Here is a 24,789-nt window from a genome sequence, read left to right as displayed (position 1 = left end):
GGTTTCACCGTGCCCCTCCAATTCATATCCGCCCAGAACCTCACAATAGGACCTCATTTGGAAATAAGGTCTTTATGGATGTCATTATAAAAAGGATTGAGGTAGATCATACTACATTGGGGTGTGCCCTAAATTCAATGCAAATGTCTTTATAAAAAATGGAGCCACAGAGAGAAGGTCATGTGAAGACAAAGGCAGGGACTATAGCTCTGTGACCACAAGCTACAAATACCAGGAGCCTCCGGGGTTTCAAAGAGACAAGGAGCTCTGCCCTGCAGGGACGCCAGGGAGAGAGTGGCCTTGCCAATGCCTTGATTTCAGATTTCTAGTCCCAGATTTCCAGTGAGGAAATAAACTTTTGTTTTAAGCCACCAAGTCTGTGGTATTTCATTAGTGGCAGCCCTAGGAAATGAATATAACCAGCATGCCACAGGGTAATTGTTTAATTAATTATATGGATCTCATTAGATTTTTTCGGTAGGTCTTATCAAGACTGACAAAACTGAAGGCTGATGCGGCCCGTTCTCACAGAGGGCATTCCTAAATGACCCATTGACTGAATTATCTGTCTCTTGTGGCTTGGCCCTTCCTTCTTACCTCCAGCTCTGCTTTCCCGGGGATGTTCCCTCTGCCACTGCTCAACATCCTTTCGCTGCCATGGATGGGTGCTCACCACCAAAGACTGGATCAGTCTGACGCCAGTTCTTTAAAAAATCAGCCAATCAATAAGAAAACATTATAGATTCTACAGTAGGAAGACAATTTGGGTCATCTAGTTGAGTGGATATTTTCGTCTGCTTACCACCTAAAAGAACTTTGAAAAACTATGTATCACCACATGCAATGTTAAGTTGAAACTAAAAAGACTTTGTTGTAAGTTGAAATCATTGTCAGGAGTGCAGTCTCCATGTCAGCAATACTGGAGTTTTAAAAATAAGAGTCAACTCAAACTTAGGTTTAAAGAAGTCCAAATATCATAATAATTTTATATTTCAGATCTGGTGCTGAGAAGTACACATGAGCAAACTCAAATAAGGGTTGGCTATTTTACCTCATTTTTCTTTCTCCTTGAGTATAAATTTTATTGAATCTTTCCCATGGAATTGTATATAGTATAAATGTGCCCAAAATATAAATATGCCTGAAAATGCATTATTTCACTACAATAAAAATATGAACAAAAATTTCTATGGCCATAAGACTTCAGGGGTTAAAAATTTCTTCTGGATTGACTCCTCCTCACAACTATTCGTTGCTACGGAATTAAGCAACAGACATACATAGATCTACAATACGTGTTATCAAACACATAAATATAAATGCAACATAAGTATCAGAATCAAACAACATGATTTTAGTGTATGGGGACCTCTGGATCTGGGGGTGTCCTTGACTCCGCAGGGGTGTCTCCACTAGAGACGAGGCTGCTTTCCTGGGCCACAGGCAGCTTCTGGAGACGGACCCCGCTGTGATGAGTCAGCCCCCGGACTCCTCACAGCCATGTGAATGATCATCACGGTCCCGGGAGGGGAGTGTGGCAGTGGGGACGACATACAGCGGTCTCTTAACAAATGCATGAAAGCATTTAGAACAGTAGTCAACACCACATTTGAGAAAGTGTTGCATCATTACATCACTATGATTTTATTCAATTATTATGTCATCAATAAGCTAATCATATCATTACTACTTTCTGATAACATGTAATTCACGTTTCTAGACCAATAAATTAGACTTCTAGCATCAGGAAGACTGACAGATTAAAATATTGGGCACATAAGGGAAAAAAGAACCTAAAGAATCGTTTGAATAGCCAAGATATTGTTTCTGCTCTTAAAAAATAAAAATCAATTTCCTAGGTTTTATTATCTGTTAATTATTTGGGAAATTGCATATTTTCCCCCATTGAAACCTTTCTTTTTGGGGGGAGGATAGAGTTAAGACCACCTCTCTCCCCAAGAGAAGGCATCTTTGTGTCTCTTACTAAATGGTCCCTTCCCCCTACACCCTCCACCCTCTCACTTCCATTCTGCTCCTGCCAAAAACACAGATCCTCTAAACTTTCATTTCCTATAAGCCAAGGCATAGAAGAAAATTAAAGCCTTTCCAAACACTACTTAACCGTTCCTAATATTTATGTAAAAAGGACATGAAAATGTCAAATGTGCTCTTAGATGAGTGTGTTTGAGTGGTTAAAGGAAGTATTTCATATTAAAATTGTAACCTTCGAATTGCATAGACTCCTTCTTCAAAAATGAGTTAAAGATGTTGAAATCCACCATTGTTTGTTAAATGTGTTTGCATAAATCTGCCTTTTCCTGACAGCAAGTTACTCTGAGAAAATAAACATAGGACTTGAATTATTGAACTGTTGCTTGTATTCAATAAATAACATACCTTATTGTCAACATAACCATATTTTGAACGGCAGGCTTATACCATTAAAGCTGCAGGGTAAAAAATGGTGCCTGAACTGAGAGGTATTTTTTAGCTAGAACCTAAGAATGGATCTATAATATGTTAAAACAACAACAAAAAAAAACTATGTCAAAACAATACTTACATAAAATTCCCTTTCTTAGAAGGGGGAGCTATGAATACTCATGGAGATGGTTCATTTTTTAAGAACTATTTAAGCATGAATAAAAGTCACACAATTTATTTCTGAATTCTACAGATTGGTTTAGCACTTTTCTTTTTAGCAGGAATTGCAAACTCAACTGGACTTGACATGTCTGATTTAAAATATACAGGATCTAAAGAAATGGACAGCATGAACTATTTCCTAAGCATTTGAAAACCTAATGTCTTTTTACCGTATTAAGATGATTTCTGTATTTCAAAGATAATCTACTTCCTACATTTTACTCTGTGCAAATATATTGAAAGTTCATTTGGGCATATTGTCCCTTACAAAAAAATTTTTTTAAATATAAAGGGCTCCATATACTCTTTTACCAAAATCATTCTGAGTCCTAAAAAATGATTAAAAGAGTAAATACAATCTCATTGATCTGCTCACAAATGTTCACATTTTAATGTACGGAGGATCAAGTTTTCCTGCATATTTAATGCAATTGGCATTAACTGGTATTTCCCAGACTTTTACTCTGTAGGTTTCCAAGATATCATTCCTTCCAGGTTCTGAGTTTTTAACCAGACAGCTGAGCTGAACAAACACAACCCTGCCTTTTCTAACTCCCCTTCCTAAAAGATGTCCTGTCCACAATGTTCCATTGTGGGGGGCGGATTACTATTACCAGCCTGCCTCCCATGTCAGGGTGTCCCCTTGCACGCAGGGCAGAACACAGTGTACGTAGCTGCCTGGTTGATGCGGGATTTGGTCACCGGACTGTTGTAGCAATGGAATGGAACAAAGGAACATCTTTAAGCTCACACGCATGTCCAGTCCAGCTAACAACTTACATCCATATAAGCTGCCATGAATAGAAGATGTTTCAAGGGGCGCCTGGGTGGCTCAGTCGGTTAAGTGTCTGCCTTCAGCTCAGGTCATGATCCCAGGGGTGCTGGGATCGAGCCCCACATTGGGATCCCTACTTGGCAGGAAGCCTGCTTCTCCCTCTGCCTCTGCCTGCCGCTCTGCATACTTGTGCGTGCTCTCGCTCTCTCTCTCTCTGTCTGTCAAAAAAAAAAAAAAAACAAAAAGATGTTCCAAGGTATCAGTGGTCGTCAGAGGGTGAGGACACACATGGATCAGCCTGGAACTCCTAGTCCAGCTCCGGCAGTCAGCTCAGCTTGGGGAGCGGCATCCGAGCAGCAAACCCGCGAGAAAGGAAGAGACGCTCTTCATTATGACACCGTGTCTCTTTTTCACAGAAACACTGCGACAGCAGACTCTGTCACCGGCCCTGGGACCTACAGTGAGCTGGTCCTGACAGAAAACCACATGGGCAAATGGAGGCCTGACGGAGGACAGCGGGGCTGCGTGTCTTCTAGGAGGGCCGCCGCGCAGGAAGGCAGGTGTGCGTGTTGGAATTTCATGCAGAGTTCTCTGGTAGCAGCGGGTGTGTATGTATCATGGGTTGCCCCCATACGTGGGCTTTCTTTCCTTTTATTGAGAGTAGCAAGAAGTCATCAAGTATAGAATAAAGTCCATGTCAAGTGCTTAATATATGTATTTGACTATAGCCAGTAGTGAGGGGTTACATTTGCTGAGAATCTTTCCAGGCTGTGTGGCCATTGGCTGGTGTTGCATGACTATTTTACCGTATTCTCCCTAATTGTTCCTAAGGACCCTGAAAGAGATGACTCATTCTTGGTCCTAGGAACCAGGGAGTTCTAGAAGCTAAACGTGTATGAATATATATATATATATATATTTTTTTTTTCCTCTAACTACTATAAATACCATAATGAACCTGAAGAATTCAACTCTTGCTGACAGCTTAAATGCACAGGTGCGTCTGTAACTGCGAAGGTAGGTCTCAGTCATTTACTCAAACTTACACGCTGCCTCTCATTTCCGGTTTCACTGGCCCAATTCACAAGGCAGTAGATACCAGGTAGTCCCTCATACAGATGTACACAATGTAAAAGCAGACTGAGGAGGGAGGAAATATTATTTTCATTTTCTGGACAAAGAAGGTGAAGTTATGTTAGGAACCATCCCCAAGGTACAATCTGCAGCCGCACCAGCATGACCCCCCAGCGCTGCCCATTGGCCAGCATCAGGAGCCCCCACCTTGCCTCTCATCGCAAGATCAGGGTGACCAGCAGGAAGCAACTTTGCATTCAAGGGGCTGGGATAGAAACGAAGGACAAGGGTCACATCTTCACTGGGGATTCCATTGGAGCTGGAGGTAGTGAGGGTCACGCTTAAGGAGGAAGCAGTGTTGACCATTCCTTGGGGCGTGTTGTTTATGTTTAAGTCGGAAGAACCCTGCACTCCAGCCCCTCCACTCTCCTCCATGAGAGGGTCTCCCAGACATTTAAACAGAAGAGGCAGCTGTGTGGCAAGAGTCTTTTCCCTGGGAGGTGTATCTATTTTCTGCTTATTGAGATCAGGAGCGGTAAAAATTGCCGAACGTGGCTGGGCGGGGAGGAAACTGGTGGCCCCAAGAAGCTGTGTGTATTCTGCAGAGTGGATAAACTGTTAGTGGTTCAATGATTTTTTTGAAAACGATTTGCAGAACTGCTGCAGGGGACGGATAAGTAAATGTTGATTGATTCCTCGAAGGAAGCCAGCTCCCAGCTGAAGGAAATGACTGGAAATGTGCACTCTGGAGCTCTATTTCTTGTTGTACACCTAATTTGCCGCTGCTGAGGCGAGCTCTTCCAATCCACCAAGCCTCTGATCCCTCCTCCTATGGATTTCACCTCATTTGTTAGTGAGGCTGAAGCCGGCCGAGGCAGAGCGTACGTCACAACAAGGCGATATTGGCCAATGGGTGGGAAAAAATTGGATAAAAAGGTCAAGCGAACAATGGCAATAAGGCTGGGTGTGCGGAGCCCGAAACGTTCTGTGTTGTGGATTTACGGCCACGGTTGCTCTCTGAAACCTGCAGTCACACTGGCAGGCATGAAAGTCTGCGTGTCTATGGGAAGACCTTCCTCCAGGATCAAGGTGTTGCTTACCCTGTTGATCCATGAATAAACATGTTCGTCGTGCAGGAGTCGACCTTCGTCTTATGAAGACAAAGGTCAAACTTTAGTACTGGTCAGCAGAATCAGATTTCTTCTCACTAACACACCGTATCCCCATCTGTGGCCTGATGCGGATTTTAGAGATTTTTATTCCTTTCTTATGCACCCTTTCAGGAGTTCTTACATTGCCCAAGGAAGGCATCACTTGAAAGAATGTGAATGGGGGACCTGGGGGGGTCAGTGGGTTAAGTGTCTGCCTTCAGCTCAGGTCATGATCCCACGGTCCTGGGATTGAGTCCCACATCGGGCTCCCTGCTCAGCAGGAAGCCTGCTTCTCCCTCTCCCACTCCCTCTGCTTGTGTTCTCTCTCTCTCTCTCACTGTCTCTCTCTCTCTCTCTCTCTGTGTCAAATAAATAAATAAAATCTTTAAAAAAAAAAAAGAAAGAAAGAAAGAATGTGGATAGCTTCCCATTCTTGTCCGGATGAAAGGATACAATAAACCCATAAACTCCACTTGAAAGGAAAACAGCCACTATTTATAAGCTTATATTTAAAAGTATATTTCAGGAATATTTGTCTTAAAGAGGAGGGACATTCTGACACAAGCTACAACATAGGTAAACCTTGAAGACCCTGTGTTGAGGGAAGCAAGCCAGACACAAAAGAGCAAATACTGTCTGAGTCCATGTATTTGAGGCACCAAGAATAGTCCGACTGGTAGAGTCCAAAGGTAGAGCAATGGTTACCAGGGGCTGGGGAGATGGGAAATGGGGAGTTAGTGTTTAATGGGGACAGAGTTTAGGTTCCAGCAGATGACATAAGTTGTGGAGATCCTGATGATGACAGTTCCTCAAGGGAGGGCTCTTCCAAATGGCTACAATGTCACACTTTATCCTGGGCATATTTTACCACAATAATAAAAGAAAGATATATCTCAAAGTAAACTTCCTAACATCATACATAAAACAAAGATGCTACAACTATAGAGAGAAAAAGTGTATGACATGGGCAAGTGAGAAATAAGGTTACAAAAATTAGTAGGTATGCTTATCCAAATTCTTAATCTTGTCCCAAGGAAAACAAGAAACAAATGTTTACATTAGAGTAACTTAACTAGAGCTTTGCGTGATCTGCAAGATATTTCTGTCTGTTCCTAAGGTGAGAATGAAGGGACAGGGGAGACCACGGAAGGGCTTGTTACCTACCCCTTCTCAGGGGTCATCACCATACAGGGGCGTGTTATTTTATTTAAAGTAGCAAGAATGTATAGAAGAGTTGAATCACTATGGTGGACACCCAAAACTAATATAACACTGCGTGTTAACTTCTCTGGAAATAACAGTAAATGAATAAGGTAGAAAGAATTCATCCAATGTACAACAAAGTCAATTTCACGTGCTAGGTGTATATTTGATTGTAGCAAGCAATGAAGGGTTTCATCTGTTGAGAGTGTTTCCTTGGGCTGTGTGGCCACCAGCCTATATTGCATGCCTAGTGTCCCATGTTGTCCCTAATTGTTCATAAGGACACTGAAAGGACTCTGCTTTCAGGAACCAGGGAGTTCTAGAACCTGAACATGCATGAGTCTCCAGAGCATTAATTCTTTAATACACATTAGAATAACGCATCTTCCTAATCATGGAAAGTTGGAGTCCTCGATGAAGATACAAGAAGGCAAAGGGTGGCTTGGTTTAGGCTTGTTTGGGACAGAGGAGAAGTGAACACAATAAGAGAAGTTCCAGAAAGAGGACCAGAACACAGAAAAGCAGTTCAAAGGGGAAAGGCAGAGAACACAGGCCAGATGAGACTCAGAACCTGGATCCAAGGAAGGCTCTGGGGTTCTAAGCTCCCTGCAGCACGGGAGCTGCCCTTCCGTGTGGGAACGCCTAGCACAGGTTGGTGACAATGGTGGTGGACCAGGCAGGGCACAGGCCAGGCCAGGACTTCGCTGTGTTGGAGTAATGAGCTACCACCAGCAAACTGTGTAAGAAGAAGGTGACGGTCAAAACAAGACTCACTTCAAAAGTCCTTCTAGTTGGGGTGCCTGGGTGGCACAGTCAGTGAAGCGTCCAACTCTTGATCTCAGCTCAGGTCTTGATCTCAAGGTTGTGAGCTCGAGCCCCACATTGGATTCCATGCTGGGCATGGATCCTACTTTTTAAGAAAGAGTCCTTACAGATGAGAAAGTGTAAAACATTTGTCCTCAGCTGGCATATTTAGGCTTAAAGATTGGTCAATATTTAGTTATTCTTTACTTATGATTTCAAGAACCCCTTAAACAGAGTGTGGACAGCGTTTAGAGCACTTACGATGATGAGGGGTGCGGCAGAAGTCCCTCTGGTCCCCAGGTGGGCTGAAGGCCATGCCCGCCTACCCAAGAGTCTCCCACCTCTGTGTTTCTGCTGGACACAGTCATCGGAGTCTCCGGCTGAGCTGATCCTATAAAAGCCCAAAGTCGACTGATGCCGTTGAGCAGGGTTTTCAGTAGAGAAAGTTCAGGGCCCTTGGGGCATTCTGAGTGAATAAGGACTTGAAGGGTCAAATGCATGTACTTTCCAGTCCGATAAATGCCAAGGGGATTTGCCCATCAGAAAGAACCGCGGGTACGCAAGCTCCCAGTCATCGGTGCTGGCCTGGAGGGCAGGGCGGGATTTAGTGCACGCTTCCCTGCCCACTCTTGTCCAAAGTTTTCACTATTGGTCAGAAGCAGAAGCCTCAGGGGGCCCTGACTCTGGATTGTCACACATCTACCAATAGATAGAAACCAACCTAAAATTCAGGGGCGTGGTTATCCATAAGGTTTCTTGGGAATGTGTGGGTGGGTCTGAGGCTCCCAACCTCCCTGGCATTTAGCTGAACACCACCGCACCTTTGCCTCTCTCCTCCACTTGCAGCCACCGCTGGAAAGGAGCCCAGTATCTCACGGAGCTCTCTGGGGTCTGCAGACACATGAGCACTCCACGTGGCCCTTTTTATTGGCTGACCCACAAATCCTTTGAAAGGAGCCCAAACCAAAAAGCTGGCCAGAAAGTGTCCATCAAACTCTGCCATGGGGACCCACAGCCCTCATGACCCCTTGAGCTACAGATCTCTGGACTAATGGGTTTTGTCAACAGGGGCTTCTGACAAAGGGTGGCAGCCTTCACCCAAAGATGCCTGGGGTAGTGGAGTTCTGACAGTCAGTGGGAGCACCCCTCTGAAAATCAGCCATTGTCTTGCTGGGGTCTTTTTAGAGCTGCATGCTTGACCTCTGGAGGCCTTGGGAAGTTCTGACCTGCTACTCTCGTCCCAGGGTAGGTCACCTCAGACACAGGAACCCCTGCTTGTCCGGAGGAAATGGTCTCTTCAAGAACATTCACGCCCAGGTTCCCCCAGCATCGCCGCTTTCTGTGAAAAAGCAGTCACTGTGCTCTGGGCAGTAGGGAAAGCTTTTTCCTGGTAAAGCCAAGCTCCAGACTTACAGGGCCCTCGGCCTGTACAGATTTCCCTGCAGGCCTTGTTTGCAGACCATGCACCCAACTTGAAACTGGAGGGTATGTCCTCTAAGCTGCTATAGCTGTTCCTGCTCAGCTCCCACTAAAGGGAAGGGACCATGGGTGTGGTCACTGCACTCCATGGGCAGAACCCCAAGCCGTCCTCGTGGATCTGGCCAAAGCTCATACTGACGCACTGTTTTAATCTCTCTGCTGGCTTTTGGGCTGTTGCCGGGGGGCCCAGTCATTGGTCTCTGGGGGAGGGAGGCCACTTGGCCTGGACTAATGCCCCCTGCTCCTGGCCGATGGAGCCCACCTCGTGTCCAACGGGCTGCTCCTCCAACCACACCCCTGGGGCCATGAACATAATCAGGGCCAGGTTCTCCATCTGTGGTCCCACAATGGTGCACCTTGTACAGCAGAAGCCACTCCATGGTGGCCTGACAGTCGAGATGGCCCTTCTGTGCCGCCTACCAACCATCATCCTGATCCCAGGGTCCTGCTGGTAGAAACCCAGGTTAAATGTCATAGGAGGCAAACTGAACGGGTTAGGCTCCTTCCTCTCGTGGTCAGGTTACTCACAGTGGCCAATGGTGTGGCATGCTCGTGGGAAAACTCACCGTATTTTGGGAGGTCTCCTGACTTTTGTTACATCGCCCAAGTGGAGGGTTTCTCATCTTTTCAGGGTATTTCAATAGCAAACCACATAGAGGATACACTGTCTCTTTCTGGAGCAAAGGGAAGACTTACTATGTGCCCAGTACAACAGATCAGGCTTTCCAAATTCACGGCTCCTCTGCTACAACCCCCCCTCCATTGCACCTGAATGCCTCTGTCTGGACCTGATGGCCTCCTCCCTCTGGGGAGCAGTGGTCCTGACTTAGCAAATACAACACTCAAGGTGTCTGCTGCACCAAGAGTCGTCAAGCCCTTTCCCTCTGATGTGAGGTCTCTGTGTGCTGGGAGCGTCCACGAAACTGGGGCAGCCTCACTTGGTTGCAAATTGGGTAAAATCTCTGACCCTTCAGGGGTCTAGATGTTTCTAGTCGGGAGCGACACTGTCTGTGTCTTCCAGGCAACCCTTGGCTGGTTATAAAACAGACAGAAATCAACCACGGGCTTCGGATGCCTCAGACGGGCGTCTCTATCAAAGTGTGAAATGACAATATGCATTTAGGTGCCACGTATGGGAGAAATTCTTCATTTTAAAAATCAGTATCTCCACGTTTGAAATGAAAAATCACTCTAATCAACCAAAAGACACTTCGGGGAGTACTCAAAATATGGGAGTAATATTCACCTCATAATTTTGTTTCATTGTGATGTGTGAATTAATCCAATAGTCATTTGGGTATTAATAATCCGCGGATGGGAGAAGAGAGAAAATATATATATTCCGAGCGGAAGAGGTTGACAGAAGGGCAGGGGCAGGCCATTAACTCCAGTCGGAGCAGAGATTTTCCTTCCTTTCAATAACCCCGAATGCAGTTACTCTGCCATTTAATATCATTATTTTGGTTCTGAGAGGACCATTCATCTTATAAATCAATTAGTTTGAGTAATGGTTAATTTCCATAGTTAGTATTTGGTTTTGTTCAAGTGACTCAGAAGTCCGTCGGCCCCGCTCACTCCAATCTCCCCGTCCCTTCACCCGGCTTCCTATCCGTCATTTGCACAGGAGCTTCCCTGGGACCCGCGAAGCACATTATTTGGTTAGCGGACCTCATGAGCGGAGTTTGGCACGGGACGGGAATGTTCGATTTAAGACCTGGAATTGGTGCCCATTCTCAGAGCCTTTCTGCTGCTCAAATGTGGTAAGAAAGCAAACGTGAGCTGCTCGGTGAGAAGGGGGTAAACGCAGGGCAAGAGGACGCCCCCGCAGAGCTATAAGAAACGAGGAGAAGGGGGCACTCTAGAAGCATCACCGTACCCAGCGCCACGGACGCCAGAGCCCCTCCAAATAAACAAATAACCCAGGTAAAGCCAGGGGTTTCCTACGCACACACAGCTCCCTAACAGGCCCCTGACTGTCCAGCCACAAGACTAGCCCTTTAAGTCGCTCCTTAGCAGAGACGGTGGAACGACCACCGGCACATGCTTACCCAGAGAGACCTCTGGTCTGGAAAAGGATGCAGCCGGACCATCTATGACACAGAACTCTGGCCCCAACCTCCACAGCAATCGGCCCGAAGGGTCAGGACCTGGGCACGAATGACCAGTTTCCCCCATTCTCACTGCTCTCCCCACCCGCTAACTCAGAACCAAACAGAGAAAGTCAGATGGGCTCCCCTAACCACCCACATGGGTGCCCCACTTCTGATCAGCCACCCCAGCTTCCATGCGCCAACGGCCTCTTTCGGGGTGCCCCCGGAGCCACGAGAAAGTGTCTCGGTCCCTCCCGAAAGCACGTGGCAGTGGCCGAGTCCCGTGGCTGAGTCCCATGCTCTGGCGAGCTCCCCGTGAAGAGCCTTGCTTTTCTCATTCAGTTGGTCTTCGTTTATTTCTATGCCAAGTAATAGCAGTCTGGGACTTGCTAGTGGTTCTGTAATAAAACCCTTCAATTACTGAATTGCAAAACTAATAAAAGTTAGGGGGTGGGGGGCCAGTTAGTTTGTATGTTTGCATTGCCATAAAAGTGCACAAAGTGAAGATAGTGAAAATTAATGTGGGACCAACAAAGCCTCCTCCCTGTGCCCAACATCCACAGCCTACGCACTCCCCGGGGCTTGCCCCTAGAATCCTCAGGGGGCTAGATTATGGGCAGCTGTCCCAGCGCTTGACGAGGTCCGATGGAACGCAGGTATGGGCTTGTATTTCAATCCAAAAGGAAAACGTACAACTGAATTTTGAAACGTATTGGATCCACTGTATTTTGGATACAGCCTTGGGGACCAAATCCACCGCTGATTTGTCCTGGGGTTATTGGCTGGACACTGGGCTCAGGTGGGGCCACAGGGACAGATGTCACATTCATACCTGGGAAAAAGCCAGGATCCCATTCAGCTGGACTCCTTCTGTTTTGAATGGGGAACCTGAGCCCCCCAGGTTCCCAGGACAAGTCTTCGCACATTCCAACGTCGCGATCCCTAAATTTGGAAATATGGCAACTGCTTAACAACAGTAGGTACCACAAGAAAACGAAGGTCACTTTTAGTGTCATGATGAGTAAACAACATTTTGTCATCATTATCACCAGGTTCGGATTATTTTCCTGGTTCATGTTATGAAAGTTATCAGATTTTCTACTTGTTTTGGCTTCTATTCGTTTCTTAAAATAAAAAAAGCTAAGTTAAACAACCTAAGGAAAACCCGCGATATGCAAAACAGCTGACGCGTGGCTATAAAGATAAATGGTGAGACCTTTTAAATAATGTAGGATTGCTCCTCAGAGAATATTTTGCCAGGATATTTTCTAACGAAGTCACCATCAGGGAGGTCATGTTCCCTGGGAGATCATTTCCAATTCAAATTATTACAAATAAGGTTTCTTTTACCAGATTCTCCCAGTTATGCAGGCAGAGCCCTCACAGTTAAATCAGAGCCGTTTCCTTGCTTCTTTATTTGGGATAAGGAGGAAAATCACCAAATGTTAACTCTCAGAAGGCTCCAAATGAACATCTGATTAGGCCACTTACTTTTATGAGTAAACCAAGACCCGGGCGTTCAGTTCTTCTGCTCAAAAGTAGCTTATGTAGAAAATGGGACAGCCATTTTGCTGCGTGGTAATGGTAATAAAAACTAAGTTATTTGAACCTGGCAGTGGGCACCATGTTTTATCTGTGTTTATTCATTTAAATCTTGCTTCTAAGACACATAGCCCAATGGATAGCCTTTGTCAGACTGAAACTCAGTTAACTGTGTAATAATCGAGGCAGTTTGATTTCCAGACACTTTCTAAAGGAAACCACAGTTTAAAATAATATTTCGCAGCATTCTGTAAAGTAACCCACCTTTTTTTCTAACCAGACATTCGACAGGAGTTCTGTTTACCTTGTATTCTCTAATTAAACCACACCAACGGTTATTTTCTTCTTATACTACTATCCCCATTTTTTGGTGGTTGAGTGAAAGCATTACCTGTTGATAAAAAGAAGCAAATAGAAACAATCTTGTAGGAAATCTCGGTTTTCCGGAAAAATTATCTTCCCTCAGTTTTGCGGCAAAAGCCTCTAATAGATTACGGCATAAATCATTTATGATTCCCTCAGACAGTTTCCAAGCCATTTGGCGACCATGAATACAACAAAATAATGGAAGTTACAAAGTAAATTTTTTCTGTTTTTTCAAAGTCCCGTGATGGCCATATCAATTTCCTGTCCTTTTTATTTCCAGGTGAGATGCTTATTTTGGGCAGACTGTGTTCTTTTTTGACCATGAGCTTTCATCACCCTTTTTTTTTTTCCTGTTATGTTACACAACGTCCTGTCACCTGCACTTTTGAAGGACAGCACACAGTCCCATTTGCATTCTGGCCACACAACAGAAGCGAGGTCTCCTCCATCTTTCCTGTTAGTATGCTGTTTGTTAACTCTATTGGAAACACCTTCCTAGAATAAGCCACATGTGTGGGCAATCCCTTTCCCTCTTTTGCAGAAAGAGCCAGGGGCTGGGAAGGCAGCATTTGGCAAAATGGTGTTGCCAGGTCACAGCTGAAAACAGACACTTTAAGAAAATGGTAGAGAAGTGGCCGCGGGAGATCATGGTCTCCCGGAAAATGCCGTTTCTCTGCAAAGATGAATCCCCTTACAAGAGAACTGAAGAGTCCCTCCAGATAAGCATCAGCTGAAAAGTATCCACTGACTTCGATGATCCTATACAAACCCCAAATTGTGGTGATTGAGTAAAAATGATATTTGGATGACAGAAGGCATTGCTGAGTCAAGGAATTCCAGAATCAGCAGTGTGACCAGGATTCTCATCACCTCCGCAGCCGCTGTCGTTAGTTCAAGGTCAAGGACCTCAGTCTCCTTGGTTGTTAAATACAGGAATCGGACCAGAGAGCCAAGGTCCCTTTTGGTTCAAAGAGTCAGCATTGTGTATAATGGTCTTATCATGACTCTAACACAATTAATACAGCTTTTCGTTATAGGTTTAGGTGCAATTGCTAGTAAAGGCTTTATACATTTAGTGCGTGGAGAATTAATAAGCAAAGAGAAAGATTCCATTTTCGGTGATTTTCTGCTAATGAAAGGCTTCCTCCTCTCTATAAAACGGGTTGTTACGCCATCTGCTGGTCGCTCTGGGACCTGCAATAACTTTCAGGTTTCAAGGGCACATTTCTTTTTCTTCTGTTGTCCCAAAAAGCTTTCTAAATGTTTTCTGAGCTTCACATAAGGTACACATAAATGCCAAGACAGTTGTCATAGTCTAAAAATAATTAAAATAATGGGCTTCTTACTCATGCATTTCCAAGTGTTTCTCCAAAGAGGGTCTGATACATAACATTTTTAAAATAAGATGTCTAGATTGAATTTGTTGACATAAATACGGGGTTCTGTGCACCTTAACTACATAGTATTTAAAATAGAGCCTCTTCTCACCTCCAGACTCCCTCCAGAAAGCTAAAGGCTACAAAATAGCAGCTTTTGTGGCTTCAGCCCCCTAACAGTGCCTTCTCAGATGCACAGTAAGAGAACTTCCCCCAAAATATTGCCCCTGAGGTGTGAGGCATATGCTGGCATCACTGTTCAGGAGACAGAGGGCAGTGAGCAGCAGGGTGGCACGGACCATTGAGCTCCGAGTTATGATAAATAAACATCTGTTAATGAACAAAGAACAAAGGCAATGTCTTCTTGGCAGTGGGGGAATGAACTTTTGGTGGAGTTATCAAAGGAACAAATAAAGGAATCCCCCATTATTCACTACATAAAGGTCCCTGAAATCATGTCTTGCAACATGAGATGCATTTGAAGATGTCCTAACAACATTCCTCAAGACCGTGGCGCATCCGTCCCTTTCATAGTAAACAAAAAGGTGATATCATTCCAGTGACTCCTTACGGTTCTAATATTGAAAACAATCGAACTGTTTTCCTTCGTAGCCCTTCACATAAGGCTGGCCTGCAGAACTTCCTCCAGAAGAGTCTCGGGTCTGGGGATTCCAGACGCTGCCCAAATGTCCCCTGAGGCCACGTCAGGTGCACACACTGAGGGTGATAAGCAGGAGGCAGCTTCCGAGCTGAGCTCTCTTTGAAGGAGGACATGATAGGAGCCAGTTTCTACAAAGGATACACAGTCCCGTCGTTATCCCCGGAAGCAACCAAGCAGCTACAGACCGGTATTGGTGACAAACATCATTCACATCCACGGCTGAATCTGACAAGCCATTTGGGGGCCTCTACTGGAGGCTCGCCCCCCTCTGGCTTGAGCCCCCCTCCAATCTATGACAGCCTGTGATCTAATCACAGGGCAGGGGAGGTAGCGTAGACTCAGGAAATGTAGCCTGATTTGTTCGATGCCTGGAAAATATCTCCAGCGTAGGTAAAGTTACGCAATTCAGATCTCCGCACCATGATTCACCACAATTTGCTTTATCTCTTCCTGCATTCTCATCCGCCTCACCCTCTACCGGGGGCCAGGAGGTGGCCTGCAGGAGGACTGGGCACTAATGGACAGGGCAGGAGGAGAGAGACATTCATTAAGGGACCCCTCATGCTCGAGGCCGTGTCTTCCCAAGCCTGCCTCCCACGCTTCCTGAATTAATAAAAGACACTTCCAAGCCAGCACAGTCCAGTGGTATCTGCCCCTCCATGTCTCAGTCTGTGATTGAATCCACAAGTCCGAATGTGTGCCTTCCTTGATTGTTTATGGGGGGCTTTCATAAGTCTTATGGGAAAATCTTTAATTGGCTTAGATATAGACAGGGGAGGGGCAGAGAAGCAAATATTTAAAGCCAATGAGCTCTGATACTTTCAAAGGAAAATCGTCCTGGCCCCAGACCTCATCTTGCTTAACATATTAGGGCTGGGCAATCAAATGAATGAAAATGTCAGGAAGGGACATAATCAAATCCAGCTAGCGACTGCACACGCCATGCCTTATTAAATAAGGCCACAGCCCAGAGGACCCTGGAAACCCATTGCCCTAACTCAGTTAGTTCCCTTTGCTTCCAGGGAGCCCCAAGCGAGGAGAGAATTGGAAATAGCAGATTTGAACATGACCGACTTGAAAACACCAGGCCCATAAGACGGTATATTCAAATTAAAGTTTTCCTTTCTTTTTTTTTTTTTTAATAAATTCTCCCTTTTATCCAGCTTTATTGAGATATAACTGAGGTGTGGCATTATGGAATTTTAAGGTACAACCCAGCGATTTGATAAACTTGTATATTGCAAGATGATTACTACCTTAGCACTTGCTATCACGTCACATGATTACCACTTCTTTTTGTGGTGAGAACATTTAAGATTTTCTCTCTCAGCAACTTTCAAGAATATCAGGCAATATTGCTAACCATAATCACTGTGATGTACATTCGGTCCCCCGAGGTATTTGTCTTACAACTGCCAGTCTACACCCTTTGGCCACCTTGTCCCCATCTCCCCCACCCATGAGCCCCCTCTCATTACCTCTGCAAAGAAAGCACTATCAATGATCTGAATAATCTTTGTCAGTTGGCATGCTTTAAGCATTTCGGGATCCAGTCTAATGCTGACATGCTGAGAATCTTTCTCTAAACTTTGTAGTATATAAAATCAATTTAAATTTCCCCACCACAGAGAGTATCAGCTCTGATTTCTTAGTTCCAGCATTCTCATAGAAACACAGTAGCTAGTGGTTTGCTTTCTCCTTCTTCTTCTTTTGTAGGAAACAACACTACCACACAAAGTTGTCATGATTTTTACTTCTTTTTTAATTAATAAATCATATATTTACTCATGTACAAGCCTAAGCAAACAGGCAAGTGTGTATCCACTGTACAATTCTCTTTCAACATTACGGAAATTGGCTTATTCCTGGATGTCTCAAAAGCTTCCTAAATACATAGAATTTAGATAATTACAAAAGGTTTTTGTAATGGAGTCCCTTTTGTAAATCAATATAAAATGACCTGAAATGGGGCACAAACCGGAAAGCCATTTGTCTTAATGGGGTCTTAAGAAAAAATGGGTAAAAAAGGATATGGCTTTACTATCTTCTTAATAAATCAAAGCAAGGAATAGTTTGTATGATCGGAAATCTAACTTTGAGAAAAACTGAATTACATTTTTAAAAACAGAATAATCCTGGATATTGTTTTGAGAGTCACAAATTTTGTGATGTATCGCTTTAGTATTAACACTTCTTTAATCTTTTGAACCCAAAAAACAAATAGTAAATGACACATCTGAATGCAAACTAATATGTGAAATAGACTATTTCAGTATTTTGAGAAGCATTTGAAACATAAGTTTAAAACTCACATATTAATGAAATTACCCCAGTATGCAAATCCAAATATCCAATGATAATTGATTATTGGAAACGCCACAGTTTTAGAGAGGTAAAACGCACACAAGACGGCCCACACCTCAGGTAATACGCAGCTTAGAAACATGGAGTATGAAATTTACTTTGCCGCCAGAATTTCTTCCTTCCTAAATTTCAAAATAGTACTGAAGTCTTTAGTTCAAGATAATACTTGAGGTTACACTTAAAGTCTTTGGTTTGTTTGTATCCTGCCTGTGACTCGTACTAGCTACATAATTAGTAGCTAATAGGAAAGAATAGAAAACACCTTCACTTTTGTAAGGGTTCTGTTTGTTTTCCTTTGAGAAAGAAAATGTACTCGCTACCCTGTTGGATAAATTAAAAAGCGTGTAAGACACAGGAAAATTTACTTAATAATATTTCCTGTATTGATAGTGATCTCTAACGTCCTTGAAATATTATTTGGCTCTTTCTTTTCTTTTTCAAGTTTGAAATGTCTCTTTCCTTTTTTTTTCTGTTTCTTTTTTTAGGTTTCCTGTTGGCCTGTCACACTGTGTCCTCCCGTGTCTTGGAAACCATATGGGGAAGTAATAAAGTGCATCTCTCCATCCACAGATAAGCAGTGTTTATCAAACAACCCAGAGAAATGGTGAGAGCTCGTTACAACCGGTTCCATGTGGTTTTTCGGTCATGCAGAGCAAAGGACAAGACCAGGACACCGGAAACACCCGTGAAAATGAACAATGGATCATGGGCAGAGTAACGGCTTAATTTTTAACAAAACACGAAAGTCTGACCTGATCTTCGACAAAATAGAAAGTAGCAACAACACCCCTGTCAGTTGCCGTCCGACTGGGAGGCGGAAGCAGGACTTTACATCTCAAAAATGTGCCTTTCCTTAGCAGAATTCTGCCCGCTACAGCGCTTCTCGCAGCAAGAAGAGTCAAGAGCCTTCAGAAGTAGAAACTGATACTGTCTTCCAAGGAGGGGAAAAAATCCAAGGATTTCCTCCCCGGGGAACTTGGAAGAGGGGGAAACACATGCTTGAGGATTTAGCTCCATCTACAGGAAGCAGGAGATACGACAAATTCGATGTAAACAAAGTACACACCCTAACATGAAGAGAAGATTGTTTCTGCTTCTTGCAAATGATGCTTTGGGCTGAGAAAGTTCCAGACAAGAAAGGAAAGCAAAAGGTAGACAATCTAGATGTGGTTCATTCATTACTGAAGCTTTGGATCAACTTTAGAATTTTCTTCGTAAACTAAAAAAAAAAGTTTCAATGTCGGGCGCCTGGGTGGCTCAGCCAGTGAAGTGTCTGCCTTCAGCTCAGGTGGCGATCCCTGGGTCCTGGGATTGAGCCCCATGTCAGGCTCCCGGCTCAGCAGGAAGCCTGCTTCTCCCTCTGCCCCTCCCCCTGCTTGTGTTCCCTCTCTCGCTGTGTCCCTGTCAAGTAAATAAATAAATAAAATCTTTAAAAAAAAAAAAAAAGTATCGATGTAGATTCATCCTTGGTTTAAAAAAAAAAATAAAAATTTTCACTCTGGGGAAGGATGTCCATAGCCGGGACCCGATGTTGGGGGCGGGGGACACGACAGGGGGTATATGGGAAATCTCTGTACTTGCCTCTCAATTTTGTTGCAAACTTAAAACTGCTCCAAAAAAAAAAAAAAAATAGCCTTTTTTTAAAAACTCTCATACAGAGTCCACCCAGAGCCAGAGTATCTATATTCACCCCAGGCTCAGGAAAATATGGTTATTTCATTTTTTTTAATTTTTTAAAGATTTTATTCATTTATTCAAGAAAGAGAGAGAGCACAAGCAGGGGGAGCAGCAGAGGGAGAGGGAGAAGCAGACGCCCTGCTGAGCAGGGAGCCCAACACAGGGCTCCATCCCAGGACCCCACCTGAAGGCAGATGCTTAATCGACTGAGCCACCCAGGCGCCCTGAAAATATTGTTACTTTAGTTGTCCTCCCTCCTCTTTTTTCTGGGTCCCGCCCATCCCCTCCTGTGAGCAGAAGCAAGGGCTTCAGTTCTGCCTTCACTAAATCTGCTCCTTCTCAGACCACATGCACTCCGAGGTCCCCAGGGCTACCTCCCCGCCCAAGACACACTTCTGTACTTCACAGGTAGGCTCAGGCTACCATGTCACCAGGTCTCCCACTCCTGGGACAGGAGGGATGGTCTGGAGAGGCTCAGCATTGCTCTCCCTGGAGAATCTGTTCTCCAGGTCAATAACTAAGGTCCAGGGGCCAGGACCAAATCATTGGGCCAAACTTTCCCTTTTTATAACAAGATTTTATTTCTTTCTTTCTTTCTTTCTCTCTTTCTTTCTTTCTCTCTCTTTTCTTTCTTTCTTTCTTTCTTTCTTTCTTTCTTTCTAGATTTTACTTTTAAGTGATCTCTACACCCAACATGGGGCTCAAACTCACAGCCCCAAGATCGAGGGTCACATGCTCCACTGACTGAGCCAGCCAGGTGCCCCAAGATCTTCCTTCTTTCAAGGGCTGCCACTTGCCTGGTCTCATCTGCTCTCCTCAGTTACAGGAACCTAAGCTCTGCAGACTTTCATGGTATGAACTTCAAAGACAGTATCTCTAGATAGGAAGGGGGTGGATCCATGTTTTGTGGGGTCTGGTGCCGACATGGTACGGGGAATAAAAGAATATGTGCGAGCATTGAATATTTGTTTGAAATGAAAATAAACATCTCCATAAAGTACAACTTTTTAAAAAGCTGATAAATGCCACAAACATCACATCTAGAAAAAAAGGGTTTTTTTAATTAATTAGCTGCCCACCATACCTGTATAATGCTTCTACCTGCATTTTTTCTCATATTCTCTTTGACCACCTCTTCATATGGAAATGCTCTTGTAAGATAACTTTTGTATTTTGAAAAACCTAAAAATCATAATTCGGGTTGTTGTTTGTTTGTTTTCTATAGCTAGGCTGCCTAAAATCTGAATGTTTGTTATTAACGGTTTTGAGAAGCTCATGTCACCTTCACAATTCATAGCTGATAACTTTGTGTGAATTTTTAGGATTCTAGTCAATTTTAAGAAAATCTTGGTCAAGGTTATTGCTCATCTGAGCTGCAGGATTTCAGAGCATTTCAAGAACCCTTGTGCAGTGACTAATCATAAACACTCTGCCTCAACAACCCTTACTTTCCAACACATGTAACATTTGAGAACTCTGGGGAAAAAAAGAAAGAAAAAAGATACAAAATGACGGCATCCATCAGAGGAAAACGATGTCCTCCCCAAGATTATATTGTGTAATCAGATTGCTCTTGGATTCACACAGTGTCATGGGGACACTTGTGACATTTTCTGCGTGTGGCCCTTGGTGTTATGGACAGAATGTGTCTCCTCAAAATTCACATGTTGAAGTCTGAATCCCAGTGATGGTCTTGGGAGCTGTAGGCCGTATGAGGGGGACCAGTTTTCCTTATACGAAGAGACATGAGAGGGTCAGCCACACACTGGAGGACACAAGGAGAAGGCGGCTCTCTGACACCCAGGGAGAGGACACGTTGATCTCACACTCCCAGGGGGATTCCATGATTATTTACGTTTCAGGTAATTCTGTCTGTTTGTGTGGGTTTCAATGCCCTTCTTCCCAGTAACATCAAACCCTCCATGAGGATCTGCCCAGCCCACGCAACGATGCTTCCTGAGCTGGATTCCCAACGTGAAGAGGGGAAGCCCGGTGAATGTCCTCTCTCAAAGCACTGGCAAAGATCCCGGTCCTGCCTTCTGTCCTGCTGCAGGCTAATAGACAAGGACGGTAACTACACTCAAAGACTCTCAAAGATGCTCTGTCCACCAGAAACTGCAGATAGCACATTCCACTTCCCCAAAGTCATTTCTTATTCATTCTTAAATAACCCCTTGAAGAACTAATCATCGGAGATGTTCTCAGCCAAGCCAGGGCCTTGCCACGGAAGTCCCTCCAAAGAGCATCGAGCAGAGATCACACAGACACATTCTTCTACCAGCTGAACAACCTCCAAGTTTCTGAGAGCGCATGCCTAATTTTTCATCGTTAAGTAGTCTAACTCCAAAATTGGGCTTAAAATGCTCGCATTGGACAGGGATCCTGCCTTGTTTATGTATCCAGTCTCCATTTCCAAATGAAGGAATTGTATCCAGGATAATCCGTTGAAAGAACAAAGGTGACGACGTACCAGCCTCGACTCCACATGAGTTTACATGGAAGAGACAGCACGTCCGTGAGGTTCTGCTCACACATCCTCTCCTCCAGGAGCCAGGTGAGGATCCGCCCGGAGAGGAATACCAGTCTCTACCCCAGGGATCCCAAGCTTCTCAAGTTCGATAAATGAGACACTTTCAGCCTCAGGCCTTCAAGATTGAGTATCCCCAGTTCTCCATTACTTATGCGTGATGGTAAAGTAGTAAAACTCTCCGTTCTGCTCAGTTTGATAATGCATGGCGGCCGCAATGCGATTTAGAAAAAAGTTTCATGACGTCCCTAACTAAATAAACTGCAGGAATTCTGGTTAAATGTAGTGGATTAAATACATGCTCATGTATGTCTGCTCCTTCCAGAAGTCCTACTAAAAGGACAGGGAAGTATTAAGCTCCCAGAAATAGTGAATGAAGAAAACACAGCATTAACAAACCTTAGAAAGAAAGCAGGCGGATGGTGGAAATGGATTCAAAGAAGAAAGGAGAACCTGAATCCTGAGCAGATTTCTCATGAAGGACCTGGGAAAGATCAGGAATCAGAAGCACAAGGTACTGCATACAGGTGGAGGGGGTGGGGGCTCAAAACCAGGGTGACTGGTAGCATGAGCCCCAGGCGATGAGGTGTCCAGGATCCCTTCTGTCTCTGAGCCTAGTGGCTCTGCCCTTCCCCCCAGAGAGACTCAGTACCACACAGCAGGCCCCGTGCATGACGGCAGGCAGGACTTACCATAAAACTAAGGAATTAAATTGAAGTTTATGAACTCAACTGTGCAATCTTTCTCTTCTCCTCTGCCCAACTCCTCAAAATTGAAAGTTGATCATATGGCCTTCGGGCAGAAGATAGGACAAAATTGGTCTCAGAGGAAAACATTAATGGCCAACAATTTTTTGTATCTTAGGCTCTAGCAAGAAAATGAATAAGCCCACATCCAATCACCTGCCTACCCCACTGTGAACACAGAGCTTTAAATTAGCTTTTTACGGATCCATTTTTTAACAGCAACAGACAGTTAAACATTACGAGATACTTTAATAAAACTTCCTAGGGGAAAGCAAGGAGTAAAAAAATTTTTTCAAGAAAAAACAATTCCTCAAAAAGTACAATTAACATCATCAAGAGACTAAAAGAACACATTGAATCTTGATATTCAACAAGAATCTTGATATTGAATGCAAATAAGTTAGGAATTTAAAACATCATGATTAATACAGAATAGTTTGTATGATATAATCAAAGCAGTGTTTCATAAATTGACATATACACTCAACCAAATGGAATTGCCACTTTGGTGATTAAAGAATGACTGAATACTTAGAATGTCCTATGATTCATCTTAATAGGAGGGAAAATTAAGAATACCAGAAGGTCAGTCATGGAGGTCCAATACTCAGCTAATAGTAGTACCAGAAAGAGCAAAGACACACATGCGCACACACACACAGTTACACACCCAGGAGAGGAAACATTATTAAAGAAATATCAAGATCTCAGAGAATTACATTGCAAGATGTTCTATCTTCAAAGGGACCAGCCAGCATCCAATGTATTGACTAAGATATTAAGAAAAAACCCGCACCAAGACAAATCAATACGAGTTTTAAAAACACCAAGATTACGAAGAAGATTCTAAAAGTTTCCAGAAAGCGAAAAACAGAGATGGGCAACTACAAAGAAGCAGGAATCAGGACGGCATCAGACATGTCAACAGCAACCTACGGTGTAGAAGACAATGACACGATATCCTGAAAAAATCACTTTCCCCTTCATGCTATGTTGGAGGAGATTAAAGACAAGTGAGACTGGGTAAGTTCTCCAATAATGTGCCTCCCTTATACATCCCTGATCAGGTTGAGGATAGTGTCCATAAGATAACAAGGTAAGTGAAGAAGAAGGAAATTCTGAAACCCCTAAGATAGCCCGTCAAGGAGAAAGGGGCTAAAGATAACATATGGGTATGAATCGGATACACAGGGCAAGAACATCAGAGGAATGGATGAGACACCAGCTGCAGACAGGGAGTCCCAGGGAACAGTGTGTGCAGAGCCGTGGGAGGGTGGCTATAACAGGAAGATTTTGATGAGGAGAAGAGAAATCAATGCATTTGGCTGTGCAAAGATAGTTCCCAGTAAGAGGGGGTTTTGCCATGTAATTGGAGCATTTAAAGAAGTTATTTAAGGGTATATAGAAAATTAATCAAATGGTCAACAACGTCAAAATGAAAGAGCAATCGAAAATTCCAAAACAAGTAAAAATCATAACAAGGAAGTAGAAGCATATTTTTTTAAGCAAAGCAGTGAATGGTAGTTACAGAGTCCTAATATTATAGACACTGACGAGTTAGTAGTGCACAACGCTGATATAGCACATAGACTCCACGAGGAGAGGAAGGAGGGGCTTTGAAAAATAACATGAAAGCCATATTTTTTTTTTTATATACGGAGGTAGCTAACAAGAGTAAACACTTGAAAAATTACAAGCTGTCACCTCTTGGTGAATGTGCCCAGGATGGTGAGATGTAGCTCAGAGATCAGCACCGTTTGTCATGAGTCTTGTAATAAGATCTGATCTTTAAAAAAACATGAGCTTCACCTTGATAAGGATCTACTATAAATTTCACCATTTGAATTCAAAACGCATAGATGTAGTAAAGTCTAGTTCATAACATTTTTGGCATCTAAAATACTTTCCTTACAGCATATAAACTTTTCAGTACAAAGATCACCAAATCCATGTTTGCCATTTAACCTTCTTTGAAAAAAGGCAATATGAGTACTGAGTACAGAGAATGATCTCCAAAGGATTTCTACATGGAAGAATATAGTCGGAGACTTTGGTCCTCTTAGCAAGTCCGTAAAGAGCTGGTTCCATGTTTCTATGGACCTCTTGAAATCTGATATGGAAAAACATCCAGGAAATATGGGGATATGTTAATCAAGCTATCTGATGATAGAAAAATCATACTTAGAAGTTTCAATTAATCAATAATTAAATAGATTAAATAGATTAATAGATAGTCACATAAGTGATTATCTTTGAGAAAGTCAAAGTAGTGTTAATCTTCTTACTCAAGAATCTTGTGAATCCTTGG

Source organism: Lontra canadensis, unplaced genomic scaffold (assembly GCF_010015895.1).
Source record: "Lontra canadensis isolate GAN:19392208 unplaced genomic scaffold, GSC_riverotter_1.0 scaffold76, whole genome shotgun sequence".
Taxonomy (NCBI): domain Eukaryota; kingdom Metazoa; phylum Chordata; class Mammalia; order Carnivora; family Mustelidae; genus Lontra; species Lontra canadensis.
Note: the sequence above shows the minus strand (reverse complement) of the source record.